This window comes from Herpailurus yagouaroundi, unplaced genomic scaffold, assembly GCF_014898765.1.
Source record: "Herpailurus yagouaroundi ecotype Mexico unplaced genomic scaffold, PumYag 222, whole genome shotgun sequence".
Lineage (NCBI taxonomy): Eukaryota > Metazoa > Chordata > Mammalia > Carnivora > Felidae > Herpailurus > Herpailurus yagouaroundi.
The window spans coordinates 5,316,561-5,325,320 of record NW_024412453.1 but is presented as its reverse complement, the minus strand read 5'-3'; the positions used below and the strand labels follow the sequence as shown (position 1 = coordinate 5,325,320).

General features: G+C 42.6%; 1 long non-coding RNA gene across 3 annotated transcripts in view; it reads right to left on the bottom strand.

Moving 5' to 3' along the window:
- The window catches only part of LOC121019464 (uncharacterized), a 245,863-nt gene that overhangs the window by 125,075 nt on the left and 112,028 nt on the right, over positions 1-8,760 (bottom strand). For all 3 annotated transcript variants that reach the window (XR_005785593.1, XR_005785594.1, XR_005785595.1), the window contains exon 3: positions 390-476. This is a non-coding gene — a long non-coding RNA (uncharacterized LOC121019464). The remainder of the gene's footprint in view (positions 1-389; positions 477-8,760) is intronic.

Below are 8,760 nucleotides of genomic sequence, written 5' to 3'. Positions count from 1 at the left end.
AACAACACAATAAAAAAAAAAAAAGGTTTGAATTTTACAGTATATGAATTTTATCTCAAAAGAAAAAAAAGACTGAACTTTACCATATATAAACTCTATCTCAGTATTTTTTTTTTTAATGTGATGTCCATTTCTCATTGTACAAAGTAGCATCTAGAACGACGTCTGGCCCACAATAGATACTTAACAAATATTTGTTCAGTGGACATAGTCATTATTATAAGAACTGACTTCTCATCATCATAGGCGCGACTGTTTTTGTCTGCTCAGCTCCTCACACCCCACGCTCCTTCTGGTAACAGTGATAATCCAGCCGTCACGAGAACACCCATGCACCTTCTTCGTCTTTCCTCAGGATTTTTCCCACCTGAAATGAGTGATACAGGTACCTTTTTCCTTTCTGGTCCCAGAATTTGTGCCGGGTCAGCCTGAATGGTCGTCTCCTTCTGGCAGAGAAGTGGGCCCGTGGCCTGAGGCTGCCGAGAAGAGGAGAAGCAGAAATGAGAGAGAAGTGGAAAAGAATCTACGGGGTTGACCCCTTGGACCCAGTTGTCCCGGGGCCACACCCACCCCTGTACTTTCCTAGGTGGGGTTACCTGAGTCAGCGAGTTTCCCCTCCCTCCCTTTAAATAAAACTAGTTTCTATCACCTGCTAAGATTGCGGAAACCAGTCCTAACATTAATAGTGAACGTAAGAGCCAACGGTTACGAAATGTTAACTCTCCGCCAGGCACATTTTACGCACTTACCTCAGTCAACCTTCACCACACAACCCTGTGGGTTAGGCACTCCTTTTACCCAAGTGACAGAACGGAGAGAACTTCGGAACCTCACAGAGGTCCAGCACTTTGTCAAGGTCTCACAATGTGCACCCTCGGTGGAGCCAGTATCCCTGTGGCATAGACACCGTTTATTTTCTATACTTTAAGCTGTTTAAGGGGAAAATTGGGAACTTTGAAATCGGCTTAAGGCAGTGCTTCTGGGCTGTGGCTGCACAAGAGAACCACCTGTGACACTTTAAAAGCAATCCCATCAGTCAGGCCACACCCCGTGATCAAGCAAATGCAAGTCTTCTGGTTAGGGTCCCAAGTGTCGGTATTTTTTTTTCCCCAAGCTCCCTGGTGATTCCCCATGTGTGGCCCTGGTCAAGAACCCCCTCCTCTAAGGCTTAGGATTTATCTTTATCACGGAAGACGCTGCATCCCCCCCCTTGCTGTATAACAGAGAGTAGAGATGTGCTTGATCCTCCACCAAATTAAATTGGAATCCAGGATTAAATTGGAATTTCCAGAATTAAACTGGGGTTTCAGTTAAAAACATTTTGAAGGCAGAAAAATAGGACTTCTGTGCAGTATTATATATATATATATATTATATATGTATATATATTATATACATATATAATATATATATTAAAGTATTGTTTATTTGGGCCACAAAGAAAGGTAGTCAGAACAGTAACCCTAAATTGTATTAAGCCCCCAGTGATGCACAGCTGTTGCCAGTACAGCCAGCTATCAAAACCGGAGAGACACAGGAAGAATATTATCTGAGCCTTGGTGGCACCAAATCACTCCATGTTTGGGTTTTAACACCTGCATCCTGGCTCTGATAAAATAGCTATAGTAATAATAATGTATGTCCCCCAGACAGTGGGGCTTTCAGCCATATCTCCATGCCATTTTCAGGGAGTGTCTAAAAGGACAAAGACTTTTTCTTCGGCGGAGACTTGCAGAAGATACAATTTGGGGTCTGTCACTGCGTTTATCCATCAGTCTGTCAGTGGGTTGTAAGGAACTAATTCATCACTCCATTCTTTTTCTCTTTTCCTGCAAGGAGAGTTGCCAGTGAGGTTCTCAATGTGGCCTTTTAGACAGAAATAAAGCTGTCCTTTTCTCAGAAAAGTGTTTTATTATATTCTCTTGATGAGCCTGAGCTACGCTGGATTCTAGCCCGTGGGACAAAAAGGATGGCAGGGTTGAAAACATTAGCTTGCACCTGCTGGAAGTGTTTGGACCCATCTGCCAAGTAGACATGACCTCACACTACCCTTTCAGCTTTATGTCTCCAGACTCATTCTAGCCCTACTGAGGGGGCAGCCCCACCCTCAGGCCACTTTCTGTAAAGGTTCTTTTTCCATATGTTAAATTTGTGTGCTTTGGTGGGTAGGAAGTATAATGGCACAGACAGTTGGCGTGGGGGTTAAAAAGACAAGATTTGGACCCAGGCAGTCTTGGGTTCTGTATTAGCCAGCTCCAGTGGCCCTAACCACCTGTGTGGCTTCAACAAAAGAAATTCCTTTTTTTTTCCTGGAGGCAGGAAGTCCAAGATCAAGGTGCAGTAAAATTTGGTTCCTTGGTGAGAACTCTCTCCTGGCTTGCAGAGAGCCGTCGTCTCTCTATCCTCAGATGGTGGAGGTAGAAAGACCTATGGCTTCTTCCTGCTCTTGTAAAGACACTAATCCCATCATGGGCACACCATTCGCAAGATTTCATCCAAACCTGATCACCTGCCAAAGGTCCCACTTCCAAATACTATCACGTGGGGGTTAAGGCTTCATTATATGTATGAACTTTGTGAGGGGAGACACAAACACTCACTCCATAACACCCTCTGAACCTATATTTATCAGGATTCTTTTCACGGCAAGTGACAGAAAGCCCAGATCAAAACTGGATTAAGTGCAGAAATGACTTTGTTGATTCACCTGAAAAGTCCAGGGATATTTTAGCATGAGGCACGTCTGGATGCAGGGGCTCAAATGGTAACACCTGGAACCATTCTCTCGTCTTTCACTTCCTTCCCTGGCGTAGGTTTTATTCTCAGATAGGCTAAGGTGTCCCCGTCTCCTATAGGCTCGCATTCTATAGCCTGAGCCACCCGAGCCAAGAAAAAAAGACAGCAGATTCCCTAAATCTCCAACAAAAGTTCCATACCTGGTTCTTATTGGCCTCCTATGCCCATCTCTGAACCAATAAAAGAGGCAGAAGCATAAGATATTCAGACTGGCCAGTTCTCAGGCACAAAAAGCCCCAAGTCAAATCTACTTGAGCTGCATGCTAATGACAAGGGGGGAAATGTTGAATGAGACAGCAGAGCCCCACTTTCTCAGTCCATAAAATTGAAAAATGGTAACAAACTTTCAAGGCCACTATGGGAATGCAATTAAATAATGCTGTTAATGAAATACTGCATGGCACCAACAGCACCACCTGGGACTAAATAGATTGTTAATTGTGCACACACATGCACGCACGTGCGTGTGTTCCAACGTTCTCATTCCGTAAGGACCTGCCCTTGACATACTTGCTTCCCCTTAGCATAGCATAGCATAGCAAATGTACGTCTTCTGTAACGCACGGTAGAAAGCATTACTCAGGCATACTGGCCTTCCTGAGGCAAGATGTTAATTAATGAGACCTCAGCAAAGATGAGTAACTCTTCCAAAAGGGACACCTCCAGAGTCTCTCAAGAGGGAGAGACCAATGCCCCCTAAATGCTTTGGATGAGGAAGCCACCAGGGTCACAGGAATTTCCCACGGAAATGTAAACGGACAAAGGAAAGGCTTCATCTTAAATGTCAGCTGATAGACCAGTTATCACTCAGCACCCTCAGCAGGGATTCTTTGAAATAGGACTTGACAGACACTCTGGAGGGAGAAGGGAAAGGAAGGCACATAAGGTGATAGCAGAGAGAGAAAAGGGTGCCTAATTTCTGCTTTTAATTTTTCCTGGGGCAGTTTTCATACATTTCCCTGTCAAATCTGGGCTCGTGAGACACTTAGAAGAATGATGGCAGCTTCAGTGAAGAGAGACCCTATGTGCCAGACTCTAGACAAGGCACTCAGGAGTGTGATTTTATTTAATCCCAGCTCCCCCTGTGCCCTACCTGTGTGGCCTTGGGCAAGTTACGGCAGCTCGAGGAGATGCCATTTCTTTTTTTTTAGCTGAAATACCCAACAGTAATGAGCTAACACGTATTTACTATATACTGGGCATGTTTTTACATGTATTAACTAATTTAAGCTTTATAATATCCCTATAAGTAGTATTATTTCTATTTTACGAATGAGACTACTGAGGTTCAGAGAGGTTAAGTAATTTGCCCAAGGTCACATGGCTAGTAACTGAGAGCCCAGATTTGAACATAGATAAAGGCCAAGCTTTTGGTTTCTATATTGCCTCCTAACACTGAACTTATCAAACAGTGGATGCTCAGGAACATAAACTGTTAATGCTATTTCTCTAGGCTATTAAGGTGTTAATAATAGAGGAAAATTTTTTCATCAACATTATCAGTATTAGAAGTTTCAACAAAGCTATATTCAAAGGTATTCTAAAGGTATTTAATTTGGAAAATAAAAATAAGAGAACAAACTATCATGTGCTATCTACATCGGTAACACTTGGAGGATTTTAAAGCAAGCAATAGAAACCTATCCTAACACATTCAAGAAAGAATGAATTAGTTATTGAAAGGATGCTTGAAAGGTCATAGAAATGAACGGGAGAGCTAAATATATATATGCTAATATATAGACATGGATGGATAGATTAATCAAAAATGGGATTAAGATGGGGTAACTCCTTTCATAATGTATATATATTATCAATGTATTTACCATATTCATGATGTATGCTTTAAAGATCTTATAATTTCATCAGAGGGACAGAAGCAGAAATTCATCAACAGTCTCAAACATAAATGACTTTGCTTCAATCACCTCCCACCCCGTGTCTTGGTTCAAGATTCAGATTGCCATGAGAGAGCTCAGATTGCAAAGCGTGGGCCACTGACTCAGCCCTGTAGCCAGGGGGCAGAGTTCAGAGCCCATGCAACACAGGGAAAGGGTAGTTCCCCAAAGGAAGTGACACAGAGCAAACCAAATAGCCAATGACAAAATACAACTACTCCTGTAACACCAAGACTCCTTCTAAGAATGACAGGACTTCATGGGAGGAGAGGTTCCCATCTAAATTTCAGATCATTGGAAGAGCTTCCAGACAGCCAGAAAGGGCTCAAATCACGGCCCTGTTATACTCCGTCAAGAGTCTGAAGTGCCTCAGACCCTCCTTGAGATTCAAGGCCAGAGCTGGCGAAGGACCTTCAAGGTACTTAAGCAGCTTCCCAAGGTGCGGCACCCAGAAGAAAATGCTAACTGGATTTATGGGGCACGTTATTGATAAACCCAATGACCATGTGTCATAATCAGTATGCCGATGGAGAAGCAAATGGCACTAAAGGCTTTGTATTAACCAGACAGACCCTGAGCGTGATTTACATGTTGAGTGCAAACTGCTCCCAGGGGTACCCAATATGACAGGTCTAAACTGCCTCTTCTGCCTTTGCTTCTTGACTCCTTCCTCCACGTCTGAAAGGATTCAGTAGGCAGCATGACCTTTACAATGTCATCACTGCCTGTTACATCTGTGCCTGGAACTGGACATAGAGATGTACAAATAAACCACACCCATGACTATTGCCTTTGAGATGGGACACAGCCACTGTTGGACATTGTTAAAACACTCTGGACGGAGGTATTATTTCCCCTGCCGTTTCGTGAGAGCTGCTTTGATGATACAAGATTATAACATTTATTCATGTTTATCCTTCTAATACATATTAATACCCATTAACAAACAGATCATTTGCTAGAGAATTATGACTACAAAAAACGTGTAAGATGTAGTTCGCACCTTCAAGTTTCTCATAGCCTAGTGGAGATCCAGCTTATTACAAAATGTACCACAATAGGAGTGAAAAATCCTTGGTTCTTATCCCATTCACACCACTTATCTATCTACTCAGACTCAAGCATATCATTTACCCTTGGTTTTTTTTTTTAATGTTTATTCACTTAATTTAAGAGAGAGAGAGTGGGGCGCCTGGGTGGCTCAGTCGGTTAAGCAGCTGACTTCGGCTCAGGTCACGATCTCGCGGTCCGTGAGTTCGAGCCCCGCGTCGGGCTCTGTGCTGACAGCTCAGAGCCTGGAGCCTGTTTCAGATTCTGTGTCTCCCTCTCTCTCTGACCCTCCCCTGTTCATGCTCTCTCTCTGTCTCAAAAATAAATAAATGTTAAAAAAAATTAAAAAAAAAAAGAAAAATAGAGAGAGAGTGAGAGAGAGAGAGCAAATGAGAGAGGGATGGAGAGAGAGGGAGAGAGAGAGACTCCCAAGCAGGCTCTGCGCTGTCAGCACAGAACCTTACACGGGGCTTGAACTCACGGATCATGAGATCATGACATGACACAGATCACGAGATCATCTAATCAGGGGTTGGATGCTTAAATAAGTCAGTCAGAGAAAGACAGATATCATATGTTTTCACTCATATGTGGATCTTGAGAAACTTAACAGAAGACCATGAGGGAAGGGTAGGGGGAATAAAATAGTTAGAAACAGCGAGGGGAGGAAGCAAACATAAGAGACTCTTAAATACAGAGAACAAAGTAAGGGTTGATGGGAGTGGGGAAAGCGGGTGATGGGCATTGAGGAGGGCACTTGGGATGAGCACTGGATGTTGTATGTAAGCCAATTGGACAATAAATTATATATATATATATATATATATATATATATATATATATATATATAAAAGAGTTGGATGCTTATCCAACTGAGCCACCCAGGTGCCCCTCACTTACCTTTGTTAATCCCCACTTTCCTCATCTAAAAGATACCACTAATAGTAAGTCTATACTTGTACCAAAAGGCCATTCAGAAGCTCCAACAATGGAGAGCACACAAAATTGTGTGATTCTCTGCACTCTATAAATTCAGAATGATTCTCACATTCATGTTCATTATCGCACATTTCTTGAGCATCAATTATTTGCAGACTCATGCCAAAGACTTGAGATTTGAATCCTCTGTAGTGCTTTGGCCTTCAAATAAATCTATTCCTATTTTTGTTAGTTAGATAGGGCTGTATAACAAAACACACTACACACTGGCTGGCTTTCCCACAGCTCAGGGGGCTGGAAGTCCAGGTGCTGGCATGGTTGGTTTCTGGTGGAACCTCTCGCCTTGGCTTGCAGATGGCACCTTCTTTCTGTGTCCTCACATGGTCTTTTCTCTGTGCACACGAACTCTTGGTGTCTCTTCCTTTTATTACAAGGAAAGCAGTCTGTTGGATTAGGGCTCCACCCTTAAAGATCTCATTCAATTTTACCTCTTCAAAGGCCTTATCGCCAACTACTTTGGGGTTAGGGTTTCAACCTATGAATTTTGAGGGGACACAATTCAGTTCTCGACACTACTTAAATTGACTAAATTAAGTATTATGACAGAACAGGGAGTTGAGGGGGAAGGGACCTTCAACTTTGCCAAGGCAGCAGCTCAACATTGACATCAGAACTCAGAATTTCTCTGCACACCACAGCCCTGCCCTATCCCACAGTGTGGGCTTCATCCCCATCCCACATCGTCTCACTGATGTGCCTGCCACCAGAAACCAGGGCAGTGAGCCTCTTTAAACCCAGCACAGTGAAGGAGAAAAACTGGATTTCTTTTCCCAGAAGCCCTCATCAAGGCCCTCCTGGCGTTTCATTGGCCCAGACTGGCATGGGCCAGCCCATCCCTGAGCCAATCACTAAGGAGGGAAATGGACTAACCACAACTGGCTTGGATAAAACCACCTGAAGTCAGATGGATTATGTGGAGTTAACTGTGCTTCCTTTCCTCAAGTTTATATTCTAAAGAAAGAAAGGCTAAAGTGTCATCTAAAAGGGGATTCTAGGAAGGTAGATTTTTCTTTTCAATTTTTCTTAACATGTATGCCCACTCTCTGTGTCCATCTGGCCAAAAAAGACAAAGTTTGGAAGTGGATTTCAAATAAAGAGATGGTTTCATGGGGAAATGAGGCAGCTACATGACAAACTTTTCACCTCTTCACTAGGGGGAGAAAGAAACTCCTTTCTGATCACCCATATGCCAGTCATTGTGTGTGTTACTAGTTCATGATCTCCTTTTATGCTCATACCATACCGAGAACACTGGTAGGAGGAACATTACTCCCCCTAAAGCCAAAGCAGAGGCCCAGAAATTCAAAAAAGTGTTCAAGGTCACACAGCTAATGGTGGAATCAGAAGCAGAACACAGGTGTGTCTGGCTCCACATCCATATTATTTGCAGAACATCATGACAGACTCTTAAAGACAGGTGAAGACTTTCCTGATTTTTCGCCCTTTTATAATAGCTACAACAACAGTAATAAGTACCATTTACTGAGCACTCACTACGTGCCAGGGATTGTACAGGATATTAAAACATTATAGCGACAACAACAAAAATGTATGTAGGACTTAAATACACCTCCCCACAAAAATGAATGCACTGAAGCTTCATGGAGAAAAGCTCTTATAAAGACCATTTTATTTTTTTTTTATTTTTTTTTCAGTAGGTTGTTTTTATTTTTCATTTTTTTTGACAGTTCATTTTGCTGTGCAGAAGATTTTGATTTTTATTACATATATCTTTTTTTTAATATGAAATTTATTGTCAAATTGGTTTCCATACAACACCCAGTGCTCATCCCAAAAGGTGCCCTCCTCAATACCCATCACCCACCCTCCCCTCCCTCCCACCCCCCATCAACCCTCAGTTTGTTCTCAGTTTTTAAGAGTCTCTTATGCTTTGGCTCTCTTCCACTCTAACTTCTCTTTTTTTTTTCCTTCCCCTCCCCCATGGGTTTCTATTAAGTTTCTCAGGATCCACATAAGAGTGAAACCATATGGTATCTGTCTTTCTCTGTATGGCTTA